Raw genomic sequence first — 18,601 nt, 5'->3', positions numbered from 1 at the left:
TCCAATAATATTTTATATTAGTTTTGGCTAAAAAAAACTCGTAGAAAATGTACTATTTATTTATAGTACTGGGTGTACTATAGTAATCTGTGTGTCGCTAAATATTGTATTTAGACTAATGTTAAAAATGGTTGTGTAGCATTATTGATGCGACAACAACAACAACAACAGCGGATGTATAATACAATTCTGCACGATCATGGTTGCCATGACAACCAGCAAGAGATTCATTACCAGGTAATCCATTATTGATGTTGAGTGATGAGTGTTTGGTGAATAATAGATGATTGGTCATATTGTATTATCTATTACATGCTAGTAGTGGTGGTTGGTAATGGTGGTAGTTGGTAGTAGTGGTTGGAGGGCTATAGCTACCCGTGTCCACCGAGCCCACTAGAAAGATGGTAAATTCGGGTAAAGTTGCGGATACCATGCCTGTGCTGCATATTCCAGGGTTGGTCTAACGTACATGCTGAAATATCCGCATATTCCCCCCCCCCCTTCTTCACCTGTTGCACGACAGATTAAGACTGTGCGGCATTCGAAGAGTTGATGTGGAATTCATCAAGTCCGTAGAATTCAACTAATGGTCCTTAACGTTTCTGCGAATTTTTCTTCACATAGGTGCTAGTGATCTTTGAATCGGGAGCTAATCTCCCTTGACGTGGGTGCTAATCTCCCTTGACGTGGGTGCTAATCTCCCTTGACGTGGGTGCTAATCTCCCTTGACGTGGGTGCTAATCACCCTTGACGTGGGTGCTAATCTCCCTTGACGTGGGTGCTAATCTCCCTTGACGTGGGTGCTAATCTCCCTTGACGTGGGTGCTAATCTCCCTTGACGTGGGTGCTAATCTCCCTTGACGTGGGTGCTAATCACCCTTGACGTGGGTGCTAATCTCCCTTGACGTGGGAGCTAATCTCCCTTGACGTGGGTGCTAATCTCCCTTGACGTGGGTGCTAATCTCCCTTGACGTGGGTGCTAATCACCCTTGACGTGGGTGCTAATCTCCCTTGACGTGGGTGCTAATCTCCCTTGACGTGGGTGCTAATCTCCCTTGACGTGGGTGCTAATCTCCCTTGACGTGGGTGCTAATCACCCTTGACGTGGGTGCTAATCTCCCTTGACGTGGGTGCTAATCTCCCTTGACGTGGGTGCTAATCTCCCTTGACGTGGGTGCTAATCTCCCTTGACGTGGGTGCTAATCACCCTTGACGTGGGTGCTAATCTCCCTTGACGTGGGTGCTAATCTCCCTTGACGTGGGTGCTAATCTCCCTTGACGTGGGTGCTAATCTCCCTTGACGTGGGTGCTAATCTCCCTTGACGTGGGTGCTAATCTCCCTTGACGTGGGTGCTAATCTCCCTTGACGTGGGTGCTAATCTCCCTTGACGTGGGTGCTAATCTCCCTTGACGTGGGTGCTAATCTCCCTTGACGTGGGTGCTAATCACCCTTGACGTGAGTGCTAATCTCCCTTGACGTGGGTGCTAATCGCCCTTGACGTGGGTGCTAATCTCCCTTGACGTGGGTGCTAATCACCCTTGACGTGGGTGCTAATCGCCCTTGACGTGGGTGCTAATCTCCCTTGACGTGGGGTGCTAATCTTCCTTCTCCTGGTCAGAGCTTCTGGCCTGGCAAAATGCTCGCAAAAGAGAGAGAGCGAGAGATTAAGAATGAAGCTTTTTAACGACACGAGTTTCGCGCCCTCGCCTCTGACGAGCCGGGAACAGGCGGGGTTAAACGAGGTCATTACGGGTCATAGGTCAGGTCGCAGGGACAGCTTGTGAAGTCAAGTTAGTGGGGGGGGGGGTCAGATCAGAGGGGGAGGGAGGTTAGGTCAGGTTAGTTTTAATCAAGCCACCACATATAAGGTCAAGGGTTGAGTTTTGACTCAAGATTCGGTGGTTAGAGGTCATAACACAGAACCAAGAGTCAGGTCACAAGATCGTGAGTCAGGTCACGGGGCTTGGAGAGGTGATTTAACTCGACTCAGAAACAATAACAAGAATTCTAGAATTTTGACCTTTCAAAATTTCCCCAATTTCCAAATTGGGGAATTTCCAAAATTTCAAAGTGTGTGTGTACTCACCTAATTGTACTTGCGGGGGTTGAGCTCTGGCTCTTTGGTCCCGCTTCTCAACTGTCAATCAACTGGTGTACAGGTTCCTGAGCCTACTGGGCTCTATCATATCTACATTTGAAACTGTGTATGGAGTCAGCCTCCACCACATCACTTCCTAATGCATTCCATCTGTTAACTACTCTTGACACTGAAAAAGTTCTTTCTAACGTCCCTGTGGCTCATATGGGTACTCAGTCTCCACCTGTGTCCCCTCGTGTTAAAATGTTTATCCTTATCTACCCTGTCAATTCCTCTGAGAATTTTGTAGGTCGTGATCATGTCTCCTCTGTCTTCCAGTGTCGTGAGGTGCATTTCACGCAGGCTTTCCTCGTAACTCATGCCTCTTATGGGACCTAAAAGTGTGTGCTCACACACACTTTTCTTTTATCAGTGTCTACGCCTAATTCATCAACTATTCGTTAGAATTGTTTGTATTCGTGATAAATAAATCGTGATATTTATCACGATGTGAATATTTTAATTAAATAATATTTTAATATTTAATGTCTATTAACTCTACTTTAGGCAGAGTTAATAATCAAGCTATTTAGGTGAGATTCCTTAGTGAAAAAAATAATAGAAAAAGGTTTGTCGTAAGTGTTGAAGTGAATATGTATCTAATTGATGTATATATATATATATATATATATATATATATATATATATATATATATATATATATATATATATATATATATATATATATATATATCTATATATATATAATTCGATTACTCAAGGAATCTTGAACGAACGTTCGATCAACAGAATCAATAAAGACAATTCAAGAAAGAAAAGAAAGCCGAACAAGCATAAAATGAAGCATGTGAAAGGGTTCAATTTCGCGACAATACCACTAATATGGAAGGAAGGTGAAATTGGAAAAGTTTCTGTGCGCAAGTGGAAAGTTTGGATAAAAAGATAACGTTTTAGCTGTGTCCGGTTAACATCAGTATTAGTTCTCCGGAATGAGATAACCGGCCATAACTTATAAACCTCCCATAACCCAGTTTTTCAGCTTTGCTCCTACTGGCTTACCTAGGCTTAAGCTTTAAGCCTTCACAAACATCAGAAACATTGTGCAAGCTGTTTTTAGGCTTTGGTTGGACTTGTGTTAGGCTCGACTTAAAAGATCTATACAATAATATTTTGTATTCAATTACAATAAAAGTTAGGCTTGTTTAGGTTCAAGATTAGATTTTCAAACAAACAGATTTGCATCGACATTCTGTTGTTACTAACTTTCCTTTCAAACTCTTGCCAATAATTTCTCTTCTCTGCACAGAACCTGTTAGCTGAACAACAAAGCGTTCTTCCATACCTCCAGAAAGCCTATTGCTGCATATCTGGGCCGCCCCTATTAATACCCACCCAAACTCATACAAATATATGTCTAACCTACGCTTGAAACAATCAAGGTATCCAACGTCTATTATGTTACCAGGTAATCTGTTTTAGGTTTTCCAAAATCTGAACCTTTTCCCTAAAATATATCCATTTTTCGTGTTCTGTTTTATTAATGTTAATATATTTAATACCTTATCTCTTATATCTCTTTTGTTTTACCCATTTATCCGCATCAGTCACGATATATCTAACTCTACGCCTTTCCATAGGATTCCAATGAAGCTTTTTCAATCTCTCTTCACATGGAATTTTTCTAATTTGCCGGCAAATTAGTGGAACATGTTCCGCTCCACCAATCCCATAAATCACTCACCAAACCGTTTCTCTTGATGACTAGAATTTAATAATAATAAACTGTTTTCAGGTAGCCAGTGTATATGTACATGTTAGGCTTACATCAGGGTCCCCAAACCCCCCTGAGATTGAACTACAGACCTCCCCCCCCCTTCTCCTCCCAGGATGCAACCCCACAACAAGTTGGGGTTGCTAACTAAAGTTGACTGAGTTAGTCAACCTAAAATTGACTAACTCAGTCAACTTTACACACGTCAATTAGTCAACCTAAAGTGTACCTAAAGTCAACCTAAAGTTGACTAACTCAGCCAACTTTAGGTTGACTAACTTAGTGGCTTTAGGTATTAGTATGTACTAGCTCTGTCTATAACTAATCTGAAGAATTGGAACTGCATCTATGTATGTACTTTTCCTAAAATATTATTTTAAAATATAAAAAAAATATTATTTTTATTATTAACTCAGATATCATTCTGTAAATCAGTATTGTCTAGCTTTCCTGCCTCGCTGCCTCCCGTAGATATTATTTTAATATTTTATGTCTTCCTAATACAATCTTATTTGTATTAAATAATTGTGATTAAGTAAATAATCAGTTATCTTTCATTAATTTTATTTGCCAAAAATTTCATTGAAATACAAATATAAAAGAAACACATGAAGAAATATTATGTACAATATTACAAGAAACAGACATTTCTATCTTAGTCTTCTTCTCCTAAAGGAATATGCCATCATTTTATTCCACCATAGAATAGGCAGTTGATAATGCAAAAGTAACCATTGAAACCATGTAAGTTTTGTTCCTGGATTTTAGCAAAGCTTTTGATACATTAAGGACTTGTTGACCAATCCACACGCTAGAAAATGAAGGACGACGTTTTCCGTCCTGGATCATTCTCAAGTCGAAGTCAAGGCCTTCTCCTAAATTCAATACACATGTCCAAATAAAAACCATAAAAGTAGGCGGGGAGGTGAGCAGACTACCGTCTAACCTGGCTGCTGTGCTCTCTCCAAGCACGAATGGCCTCCTGGAGGTCGTGGAGGCTGGTGGGAGGTGAGCAGACTTTACCGTCTAACCTGGCTCTGTGCTCTCCATTCGTGCTCTCTCCAAGCACGAATGGCCTCCTGGAGGTCGTGGAGGCTGCTGAAGGAGCCGTCGCCCAGAGGGACTCGAGTGAAGGGATCGGACGGGGGGGACATGAGCAGCAGGCGGACGAGGCTCGACTTGTCGACCACCATGTTAGAGGAGTGGAGCAGCATCGGCGCCTCCATCACCGCCTGCGTCATGCTGTCTAGGAACTCCTGCGGGACCTCTGACGACTCCTGCTGACACGGTGCTGGGAAATGATGGAAGGTCTCGGCTGCCTTCTTGTTCAGTACACATAGATACTCCCGGTGTTCAAGTCGCAGAACCTGAGACACTGACTTGGATCTTTCCTGTTCTGATATCGTTTTGTAAATATTATCTAAACAAAAGACGACCGAACTGTAACTCCTTTTATTCTTAAATTCTAACTCTAACAATGAGCCGAATGTGACTATGGAAGTGGTGATAGCCATGAGGCAGGCTGCAGAAGCCTGAGCCAGGCCGGGGGCGCCATAGGCCACCATGGTGGGTAGTGTAACCACCAACATATTGTATAGATACAAAACATTCCGAAGCACAAATGAAGCAGTGTGTTCCCGGTAGCGACCTATGCGATACCCGCGCACACCGGCCTCAGCACTTGCCTCTAAGACCTGCAGTAGATGGTTGAAAAAGAATGTTTCTGGACCAATCTCGAGTTTCGTTACCTGACGCACGGCTGCGGCTGCAACCTCGTCTAAGTGGCCACAGTTATTAAGTTTACTTAACAAATTTGCAAAAGAGTAAAACATATTCATCTGATGTCTGTTGCCGGGCATAAGATGTTCATAATTGATGTATAAACTATTCCTCACCAACCCCGCGGCTGCCCGAGTACCCGAAGCGGCATCCTGGTAGAAGTTCTCGGGCAAAATGCTGACTAAACGAATCATTTCGAGACGCAGGAACGGGTTGGGACACAGTTCAGGGTCCGTGAACACCGCCAGTATCCAGGACTTCAAGGGCGTAGACTCCAGTGAGCTCAAGTCCATGTCGTCGCTTTCCCTCCAACTCTTTACTAGGGAAGTAATTCTCCAGAGGACATTTTCCCATTTCCCGGTCAGCTTCTCCGACATGGTTGTCATACGCGAGGAAAGACATAAAGCGAACAATATTCCAAGCTGTAATTTGCTGGCCATCAAGTCTCCATCTGAATTGGCATGATGCAAGAGAGTAAGATCGAAGATTGACATCTCAATAACGTGTAACATATGATCCCCAGACACCCCCGGAGGGAGCATCATCACCTGGGACAAGATGACAGGTGGGACTCGTAGAAAAGAATAAGCTTCAATTGGTAGTGCGGCGTCCATAGTCTAGAAAGGAGTGAACCAAGACAGGACCAGAGAGATATTATTCTGACGCGCAACCACAGGCAGGTTAGTAAGTGGTGAGCGCTGATGTTGATGTGTAACCCAGGGGAGGAAGATGTTTAGAGTGATTGATAAGATCGATTGTATAGAGTATATAGGTGTATACTGGCCCTGGCCAGTAGTGGGTTAAGGTGACGTGAAGGTCCGGGAGAGTGAGGTGTATATGCAGGCTGCTTGTCCCTGCCTAGCTTGTCTGTTCTAGTGCTTGAAATGCTTTCTCGAGTATTTTAATATCCCTATTAAGGAGGCCTTGGGTAAATACTGGTTCGGTAACAACGTTGTTGATCTGTGGAACCAATTACCGCGTAATATAATAGAGTAGGATCCCTTGATTGTTTCAAGAGTAGGTATAGACATATATATGAATGAAATTGGGTAGTTACAGACTCCGCTCCTGTGCCAGGTAAGTCCACTACGGGTTCACCATTGCCCGTGCTACTTGGAACTTGTTCCGAGTAGCTGAATCTATAACAACAACAACATAGTTACAGATAGAAGCTGCCTCGTATGGGCCAATAGACCTTCTGCTGTTACCTTCAGTCTTATATTCTTATGTTCTTAGGGAGGCAATAATCATTGGAACCGTAGTCACTTGTACTCCTGTGGATGCCTTTTGCCCGGTAGGTGGAGAGGCTGAAGAATGCTGACACAATGTAAGGTTTAATGCTGACACAATGTAAGGTTTAATGCTGACACAATGTAAGGTTTAATGCTGACACAATGTAAGGTTTAATGCTGACACAATGTAAGGTTTAATGCTGACACAATGTAAGGTTTAATGCTGACACAATGTAAGGTTTAATGCTGACACAATGTAAGGTTTAATGCTGACACAATGTAAGGTTTAATGCTGACACAATGTAAGGTTTAATGCTGACAAATGTAAGGTTTTGAGGCTAGGTAATGATGATAGAGTTATAAGATACGAGGTAAACGGTGTTGAGATTGTGAAGTCGGACTGTGAAAAGGATTTGGGAGTTATGATTAAGAGTTATGGTGCAGGACGGACCGAAACGTCGTCGTCCCTTCACCTTCTAGTGTGTGGTCTGGTCAACAAATAAACAGGACTTTCCTAAATCTAAATTTATCCAATTTATACCCATTGTTTCGTGTTCTGTCTTGTGGTGATACATTTAATACCCTATTAATATTGAATAAGTGTTAGATTTAGGGGTGATATGATAGAAGTTTACAAGTGGATGAATGGACATAAGAAAGGGGATATTAATAGGGTATTAAAAGTATCAACACAAGACAGAACACGAAACAATGGGTATAAGAACATAAGAACAAAGGCAACTGCAGAAGGCCTATTGGCCCATATGAGGCAGCTCCTATTTATAACCATAAGAACAAAGGCAACTGCAGAAGGCCTATTGGCCCATACGAGGCAGCTCCTATTTATAACCACCCAATCCCACTCATATACTTGTCCAACCCGCGCTTGAAACAATCGAGGGACCCCACCTCCAGCACGTTACGCGGTAATAAGAACATAAGAACAAAGGTAACTGCAGAAGGCCTATTGGCCCATACGAGGCAGCTCCTATTCTATAACCACCCAATCCCACTCATATACTTGTCCAACCCGTGCTTGAAACAATCGAGGGACCCCACCTCCACAATGTTACGCGGCAATTGGTTCCACAAATCAACAACCCTGTTACTGAACCAGTATTTACCCAAGTCTTTCCTAAATCTAAACTTATCCAATTTATACCCATTGTTTCGTGTTCTGTCCTGTGTTGATACTTTTAATACCCTATTAATATCCCCCCGGTTATGTCCATTCATCCACTTGTAAACCTCTATCATGTCACCCCTAACTCTTCGCCTTTCCAATGAATGCAACTTAAGCTTTGTTAATCTTTCTTCATATGAAAGATTTCTAATTTGGGGAATTAACTTAGTCATCCTACGCTGGACACGTTCAAGTGAATTTATATCCATTCTATAATATGGCGACCAAAACTGAACTGCATAATCTAAATGGGGCCTAACTAGAGCAAGATATAGCTTGAGAACCACACCAGGTGTCTTGTTACTAACGCTGCGATTAATAAATCCAAGTGTCCGATTTGCCTTATTACGAACATTTATGCATTGATCCTTTTGTTTTAAATTCTTACTAATCATAACTCCCAGATCCCTTTCGCAATCCGACTTCGCAATCACAACACCATCTAGCTCGTATCTTGTAACTCTATCATCATTACCTAACCTCAGAACTTTACATTTATCAGCATTAAACTGCATCTGCCAATCCTTTGACCATTTCAAAACCCTATCTAGATCAACTTGAAGTGATAGTGAGTCCTCCTCCGAATTAATTTCTCTACCGATTTTCGTATCATCGGCAAATTTGCAAATGTTGCTACTCAAACCTGAATCTAAATCATTTATATATATTATAAACAACAGAGGTCCCAGGACAGAGCCTTGAGGCACTCCACTTACAACATTTTCCCACTCTGACTTGATTCCATTTATGCTAACTCTCTGCTTCCTTTGGTATAGCCATGCCCTAATCCAGCTTAATATAGCACCCCCAATACCATGAGACTCTATCTTTTTAATCAGTCTTTCATGTGGCACTGTATCAAAAGCTTTGCTAAAGTCAAGGTATACAACATCGCAATCCTTACCACTATCAACTGCCTCAACCAGTTGAGGTTGAGGCAGTTGATAGCACCACCTATCACAACCCAGCGATAGGTGACTTAAATGGGGATTTCGATGTGGATTCAATATATAACTTATTTAAGAATATTCTAAACAAAGCACAGGAACGTAGTATACCATACAAATTGAATAGATCGTATACTAATGACCCAAAGTGGATAACAAAGAATTTGAAGAACCTTATAGGTAAAAAGAGAGCTTGGTACAAAAGGATTAAAAATGGGGAGGTCACTTTAGAACAGGAATTCGTACAACTGGTTAGAAATGTTAAAAAAGAGATAAGGAAAGCAAAAAGAAACTATGAAGTTCGCATAGCAGGGCAAGCAAAGACAAATCCTAAAGGGTTTTTTCAGTTATATCGTACTAAGACTAGGGAAAGGATAGGTCCATTAAAAACTGAGACAGGTCAAATAACAGATAGTGATGAAGAGATGAGTAGTATTTTTAATAAATATTTTGTATCTGTATTTACTAAAGAGGAACTTAACAATATGCCTTCAGCCGAACAAGTCTATGTGGGTGGGGACGAGGACAGGTTGACGAGTTTAGCAGTTACCAGGGAGGATGTTCTTAAACAAATAGTAAAACTCAAACCAAACAAATCCCCAGGGCCGGATGAAGTGTTTGCCAGGGTGCTTAAAGAATGCAAAGAGGAGCTTTGTGACCCACTGTCAACCATATTTAATAAATCAATAGAGTCAGGCAGAGTGCCAGAGTTTTGGAAAGTTGCTAATGTGATACCAGTTTTTAAGAAAGGAGATAGATCACTTGCGTCTAACTATCGACCAATTAGCCTAACGTCTATTGTGGGAAAGTTACTCGAATCTATAATAGCAAATAAAATTCGTCTTCATCTTGAAAAACATAAATTAATAATTGAGTCGCAACATGGTTTTATAAATGGCCGTTCATGTTTAACAAATTTGTTATCTTTTTATTCTAGCATTGTTGAGGCAGTTGATAGTGGTAAGGATTGCGATGTTGTATACCTTGACTTTAGCAAAGCTTTTGATACAGTGCCACATGAAAGACTGATTAAAAAAATAGAGTCTCATGGTATTGGGGGTGCTATATTAAGCTGGATTAGGGCATGGCTATACCAAAGGAAACAGAGAGTTAGTATAAATGGAATCAAGTCAGAGTGGGAAAATGTTGTAAGTGGAGTGCCTCAAGGCTCTGTCCTGGGACCTCTGTTGTTTATAATATATATAAATGATTTAGATTCAGGTTTGAGTAGCAACATTTGCAAATTTGCCGATGATACGAAAATCGGTAGGGAAATTAATTCGGAGGAGGACTCACTATCACTTCAAGTTGATCTAGATAGGGTTTTGAAATGGTCAAAGGATTGGCAGATGCAGTTTAATGCTGATAAATGTAAAGTTCTGAGGTTAGGTAATGATGATAGAGTTACAAGATACGAGCTAGATGGTGTTGTGATTGCGAAGTCGGATTGCGAAAGGGATCATAAGAACATAAGAACAAAGGTAACTGCAGAAGGCCTATTGGCCCATACGAGGCAGCTCCTATTCTATAACCACTCAATCCCACTCATATACTTGTCCAACCCGCGCTTGAAACAATCGAGGGACCCCACCTCCACAATGTTACGCGGCAATTGGTTCCACAAATCAACAACCCTGTTACTGAACCAGTATTTACCCAAGTCTTTCCTAAATCTAAACTTATCCAATTTATATCCATTGTTTCGTGTTCTGTCCTGTGTTGATACTTTTAATACCCTATTAATATCCCCCCGGTTATGTCCATTCATCCACTTGTAAACCTCTATCATGTCCCCCCTAACTCTTCGCCTTTCCAGTGAATGCAACTTAAGCTTTGTTAATCTTTCTTCATATGAAAGATTTCTAATTTGGGGAATTAACTTAGTCATCCTACGCTGGACACGTTCAAGTGAATTTATATCCATTCTATAATATGGCGACCAAAACTGAACTGCATAATCTAAATGGGGCCTAACTAGAGCAAGATATAGCTTGAGAACCACACCAGGTGTCTTGTTACTAACGCTGCGATTAATAAATCCAAGTGTCCGATTTGCCTTATTACGAACATTTATGCATTGATCCTTTTGTTTTAAATTCTTACTAATCATAACTCCCAGATCCCTTTCGCAATCCGACTTCGCAATCACAACACCATCTAGCTCGTATCTTGTAACTCTATCATCATTACCTAACCTCAGAACTTTACATTTATCAGCATTAAACTGCATCTGCCAATCCTTTGACCATTTCAAAACCCTATCTAGATCAACTTGAAGTGATAGTGAGTCCTCCTTCGAATTAATTTCCCTACCGATTTTCGTATCATCGGCAAATTTGCAAATGTTGCTACTCAAACCTGAATCTAAATCATTTATATATATTATAAACAACAGAGGTCCCAGGACAGAGCCTTGAGGCACTCCACTTACAACATTTTCCCACTCTGACTTGATTCCATTTATACTAACTCTCTGTTTCCTTTGGTATAGCCATGCCCTAATCCAGCTTAATATAGCACCCCCAATACCATGAGACTCTATTTTTTTAATCAGTCTTTCATGTGGCACTGTATCAAAAGCTTTGCTAAAGTCAAGGTATACAACATCGCAATCCTTACCACTATCAACTGCCTCAACAATGCTAGAATAAAAAGATAACAAATTTGTTAAACATGAACGGCCATTTATAAAACCATGTTGCGACTCAATTATTAATTTATGTTTTTCAAGATGAAGACGAATTTTATTTGCTATTATAGATTCGAGTAACTTTCCCACAATAGACGTTAGGCTAATTGGTCGATAGTTAGACGCAAGTGATCTATCTCCTTTCTTAAAAACTGGTATCACATTAGCAACTTTCCAAAACTCTGGCACTCTGCCTGACTCTATTGATTTATTAAATATGGTTGACAGTGGGTCACAAAGCTCCTCTTTGCATTCTTTAAGCACCCTAGCAAACACTTCATCCGGCCCTGGGGATTTGTTTGGTTTGAGTTTTACTATTTGTTTAAGAACATCCTCCCTGGTAACTACTAAACTCGTCAACCTGTCCTCGTCCCCACCCACATTGACTTGTTCGGCTGAAGGCATATTGTTAAGTTCTTCTTTAGTAAATACAGATACAAAATATTTATTAAAAATACTACTCATCTCTTCATCACTATCTGTTATTTGACCTGTCTCAGTTTTTAATGGACCTATCCTTTCCCTAGTCTTAGTACGATATAACTGAAAAAACCCTTTAGGATTTGTCTTTGCTTGCCCTGCTATGCGAACTTCATAGTTTCTTTTTGCTTTCCTTATCTCTTTTTTAACATTTCTAACCAGTTGTACGAATTCCTGTTCTAAAGTGACCTCCCCATTTTTAATCCTTTTGTACCAAGCTCTCTTTTTACCTATAAGGTTCTTCAAATTCTTTGTTATCCACTTTGGGTCATTAGTATACGATCTATTCAATTTGTATGGTATACTACGTTCCTGTGCTTTGTTTAGAATATTCTTAAATAAGTTATATATTGAATCCACATCGAAATCCCCATTTAAGTCACCTATCGCTGGGTTCATGTCTCGCTCCAAGACCGGCCCACACCCCATACCCAAGCCTTTCCAATCAATTTGACCCAAAAAATTTCTTAGGCTATTAAAATCAGCTTTTCGAAAATCTGGCACTTTAACAGAATTTTCTCCTACTGGTCTATTCCATTCTATGCTAAATCTGATTTCTTTGTGATCACTGCTCCCTAGCTCACTCCCTATTTCGATGTCATTAATTTGCGTTTCCCTGTTAGTTAACACTAAATCTAAAATATTATTTTCCCGTGTTGGTTCCTTAATGTGTTGCGTAAGAAAGCAATCGTCAATTAATTCTAGAAAATCTTCTGCTTCACTATTCCCTGTTTTGTTCAACCAGTTTATTCCGCTAAAATTAAAGTCACCCATGACATAAATACTGTTAGATCTAGATGCTCTAGATATTTCATCCCATAGATGCTTTGCTTCCATTCTGTCTAAATTTGGTGGCCTATATATTACTCCTATTATAATATTATTAGCTTTTTCGTTTAATTCAATCCAAATAGTTTCTGAGTGTGGCTCTGTTTTGATTCCCTCTTTGAGACTACATTTCAAATTGTCCCTAACATATATGGCTACTCCACCTCCTCGTCTAATATATCTATCTGTGTGAAATAGTTTAAATCCATATATTTGATATTCAGCTAATAGTTCTCTATTTTCTACATTCATCCACGTTTCGGTAAGTGCAATAATATCTATTTTTTCTGTGCAGACAAGAGCATTTAATTCGTTAATTTTATTTCTTAGACTTCTACTGTTAGTGTAATATACCCTAAGTGAATTGTTATTTTGCGGACCTTCTCTTTCCCTGATCGTTTTGCCAATTCCTTTCTCCCACAAACACATACTTTTATTACCTCCTTCCTCCAAATCAATTCCCATACCTCTATCTACTAACAGTTTAAACCCAAACAAACACCTCTAACCACTTCTTCTAGCGAGTTCGCAACAGCAACAACCCCAGCTCTCGATAGATGCACCCCATCACGAGCATACATTTCATTTCTTCCATAGAAGTGTTCCCAGTTGTCTATGAAAGATATTGCATTTGATTTGCAATATCTTTCCAGCCGGCAATTGACACCAAGTGCCCTCGATATCCATTCATTTCCCACTCCCTTTCTTGGAAGAATGCCACATATGATCGGGATTCCTCCCTTGCTCCTAACTAACTCTATGGCTGTTTTATACCTCTGAATCAGTTCCTCACTCCTGACTCGACCAACATCATTTCCTCCCACGCTAATGCAAATAATGGGATTGTTCCCATTACCAGCCATAATATCATTCATGTTGTTTATAATATCACCAATGCCAGCTCCGGGATAGCAAACCCTTAACCTGTTCCCCCTATCTCTAGCACAAAACGTTCTATCCAAATACCTTATCTGGGAATCTCCCACAACTAATGTTTGCTTAGGTACTTCCTTTACTTTCTGAGGGGCCTGCGCTTCCTTTCTCTTCGTTGCTTTCCCTTTTGCGCGATCCACAGTCTCTCCACAGCACTCGTCCTCCAAAACGTCAAATGAATTTGAAGTTGCTATGGCGTTTGAAGGCGGCTTTATCAAAGTCTTCTTAAGGCCCCTGTCTTTCGCAACTCTCCAAGACGAGGTCCCTTTACTGCTGGTCTCCTCCTTCGTTACTTCTCGTTGTTTTTTAAGCTGACGCACCTCCTCCCGCAGAGAGTCCAACTCTGTCCTCAGGGCTCCCACTAGAGTCACCAGGTCCTTCACTACAACTTCCATATTGCTATGACTTCTACTGTTAGTGTAATATACCCTAAGTGAATTGTTATTTTGCGGACCTTCTCTTTCCCTGATCGTTTTGCCAATTCCTTTCTCCCACAAACACATACTTTTATTACCTCCTTCCTCCAAATCAATTCCCATACCTCTATCTACTAACAGTTTAAACCCAAACAAACACCTCTAACCACTTCTTCTAGCGAGTTCGCAACAGCAACAACCCCAGCTCTCGATAGATGCACCCCATCACGAGCATACATTTCATTTCTTCCATAAGTTTAGATTTAGGAAAGACTTGGGTAAATACTGGTTCAGTAACAGGGTTGTTGATTTGTGGAACCAATTGCCGCGTAACATTGTGGAGGTGGGGTCCCTCGATTGTTTCAAGCACGGGTTGGACAAGTATATGAGTGGGATTGGGTGGTTATAGAATAGGAGCTGCCTCGTATGGGCCAATAGGCCTTCTGCAGTTACCTTTGTTCTTATGTTCTTATTTGTTTAATAATATCATCCCTGGTAAATGTTAGACTAGTCAACCTGTCCTCGTCCCCACCTACATAGACTTGTTCGGCTGAAGGCATAGAGTTAAGTTCTTCTTTAGTAAATATTTATTAAAATATTTATTAAAAATACTACTCATTCCTTCGTCATTATCCGTTATCTGACCTGTCTCGGTTTTTAATGGACCTATCCTTACCCTAACCTTTGGTCGATATAACTAAAAAAACCTTTAGGATTTGCCTTTGCTTGGCCTGCTATACGAACTTCATAGTTTCTTTTTGCTCTCCTTATCTCTTTTTTAACATTTCTAACCAGTTGTACAAATTCTTGTTCTAAACTGGCTTCCCCATTCTTAATTCTTTTGTACCAAGCTCTCTTTCTACCTATAAGGTTTTTCAGATCCTTTGTTATCCATTTCGGGTCATTTGTATTTGATCTATTCAATTTGTCAGATATACAACTTTCCTGTGCTTTGTTTAGAATATTTGTAAATAAGTTATATTTTGAATCCAAATTGAAATCCTCCTTTACATAACACACATCGCTGGGTTCACGTCTTGCTCCAAGACCGGCCCACCCCACCTATGTCTAAGACTTTCCAATCTATTTGACCCCCAACAAATTCTTAGAATATTAAAATTAGCTTTACGAAAATCTGGCACTTTAACAGAATTTTCTATTGCAGGTCTATTCCACTCTATGATAAATCTGATTTCTTTGTGATCACTGTTCCCTAGTTCACTCCCAATTTCGGTGTCATTAATCTGCGTTTCCCCTGTTAGTTAACAGGGAAGTAGTTCTCTATTTTATACATTCATCCACATTTCGGTAAGTGCAATAATATCTATTTTTTTCTGTGCAAACAAGAGCATTTAAATCGTTTATTTTGTTCCTTAGACTTCTATTGTTAGTGTAATATACCTTAAGTGTATTGTTATTTTGAGCCCAGTTCTCTTTCCCTGTTCATTTTGCTAATTTGTTTTCCCCACAAAGACACATTTTTATTACCTCCTTCCTCCATATCAATTCCCATACCACTATCTACTAACAGTTTAAACCCAAACAAACCCCTCCAACCACAGGTTCAAACGAGTTGGCAACAGCAACAACCCCAGCCCTCGATAGATGCACCCCATCCCGAGCATGAATGTTATTCCTTCCATAGAAGTGTTCCCAGTTATCAATGAAGGAGATTGCATTTGATTTGCAATGTTTGTCAACTCGGCAGTTGACACCAAGTGCCCTCGACAACCATTCATTTCCCACTCCCTTTCTTGGAAGAATGTCACATATGGTCGGGATTCCTCCCTTGCTACTAATTCAATGACTGTCTTAAACCTCTGTATCAGTTCCTCACTCCTAACTCGTCCAACATCATTTCCACCGGCATTAATACAAATTATAGATTTGTTCCCATTTCCAGCCATAATAACAACATGAATGTTCCCATTCATGTTGTTAACAATGTCCCCAATCCTTGTTCCCGGATAGGAAACCCTTATCTCAAACTGAGGGAATGGTCCAACAAATGGTTGTTAGAGTTTAACCCAAGCAAATGTAATGTAATGAAGATAGGTGTAGGGAGCAGGAGGCCAGATACAAAGTATCATTTGGGAGATGAAATTCTTTAAGAATCAGAGAGAGAGACCTGGAGGGTTGATATCACACCAGACCTGTCCCCTGAAGCCCATATCAAGAGGATATCATTAGCGGCATACGCCAGATTGGAAAACATATGAACGACCTTCAGAAACTTGTGTAAAGAATCATTCAGAACTTTGTATACTACATATGTCAGACCAATCCAGGAGCATGCAGCTCCAGCATGGAGTCCATAACTAGTCAAGCTTAAGACTAAACTGGAAAAGGTTCAATGGTTTGTCATCAGACTAGTACCCGAACTGAGGGGTATGAGCTACGAGGAAGGACTACGGGAATTAAACATCACGTCGCTGGAAGACAGAAGAGTTAGGGGTGACATGATCACCACATACAAGATTATCAAAGGAACTGATAGGGTAGATAAAGACAGACTATTTAACTCAAGGAGCACACGTACAAGGGGACACCGGTGGAAATTAAGTGCCCATATGAGCCACAGAGACGTTAAAAAAACATTTTAGTGTCAGACTATTTGACAAATGGAATGTATTAGGAAGTGATGTGGTGGAGACTGACTCAATACACAGTTTAAAGTGTAGAGATGATAGAGCTCAATAGTCTCAGGAACCTGTACATCTGTTGATTGACAGTTGAGAGGCGGGACCTAAGAGCCAGAGCTCAACCCCCGCAAGCACAACTAGGTGAGTACACACGTCCACCCCCTCATCCTTTCAAGAAAGAAAAAATCTAATTTTCAAAATCTTGATAAAATTCTCACCTGTGCGAATTTCCTTTGAAGCGGCTACAATAGGCATGTCTGCCCAGAGCCCCACACTAATGATTATTGTCTGCACGAAATCCTAACGAAAGATATCTTACCTGTGATATATCTTACTCCAGAGAGATATCTTATGTGTAAGATATTTACTTGTTTAATTAATTACCTCTAAGATAATTACTTGTAAGATTATTACTTGTAATATATCTTATTCTGAGATATCTTTCCTTGTTAGATATCCTACTAATATATGAAGATATGTAGGATATCTTACCCGTAGGCTATCTTACCTGTGAGGAGAGGAGGGACTGCGGGAGTAAGGGGACAGAATAAGGATGACCATTCCTAACGCCCCCCCCCTTCCCCCGTCCCATCCCAAATCCTTATCCTGACTCCCCCTTCCAAGTGCTATATAGTCATATAATTTCTTGGCGCTTAGTCGACCTTAGAAGAGCTTTAAGAGTTCTTGAATCTTGCAGTGGCCCACAGGTCGGGAGATACATCTCCCGCCAACACATCACAAGACGCAGTGTGGTCACAATGCGACCCAAACGTCTTAAGGTCAGAGCGACTCCACTTGACGGTCATGCTATCGGAAGAAGCAATACTCTAAAGGTCCTGAAGGACGTAACTGGCCTCGAACCCGCTGACATTAGTCAGGAAGGTGAAGATATCGTGCTCTACTTTTCATGTGAAGAGGAGCTAGAAAAACTCCTCACAAACGATGCCTTTCTTCACAAAGAGCGCCACCTACATCCTCACTTCCCACGTCAGTTCCTGGCCGGAAGAACTGTTTTTACCAGCAGGACTAGCCGGTGGATCGCTGAGCGACCTCAACATCATATCATAAACAATATCGAGGACGAAAATCCAAACCTGTCGGTATTCAACCTAGAGTTCTGCAACACCGACAAAACATCAATGAAGATTACGTTCACCACCATAGCTGCGGCCACCCAGGCTGCCACACAAGGCTTCTACTGCTTTGGCTTACAAATACCACCCCACCAAGTAAAAATGGAACGATACCATGAGATCCAGCAGTGCTTTAAGTGCTACGAGCTCTCCCACCCGACCAACAAGTGTCAGCTCCCTGTCCAGAGGTGCAGCCTGTGCGCACTGGACCATCACTACTCCATATGCAAGGCAACAGTCCATCACTGCTTGCTCTGTGATGGCAATCACCCCGCAATTTCCTACCGCTGCCCCCGCAGACAGGAAATCATCAAGGCCCAGGTTGAAGACAAGAGAAACAACTCGTCTACCTCCTCGACCAGAGCCCCAAGCGTTCAACTCACCACCTTAGCTCTCACTAGTCGACCAGAAGACTTTCCGGTCCTACCAACATGTGGCTCCTCCCAGCAGGCGACACAGCCTTCTCATT

Source organism: Procambarus clarkii, chromosome 22 (genome assembly GCF_040958095.1).
Source record: "Procambarus clarkii isolate CNS0578487 chromosome 22, FALCON_Pclarkii_2.0, whole genome shotgun sequence".
NCBI classification, from domain to species: Eukaryota; Metazoa; Arthropoda; class Malacostraca; order Decapoda; family Cambaridae; genus Procambarus; species Procambarus clarkii.
Note: the sequence above shows the minus strand (reverse complement) of the source record.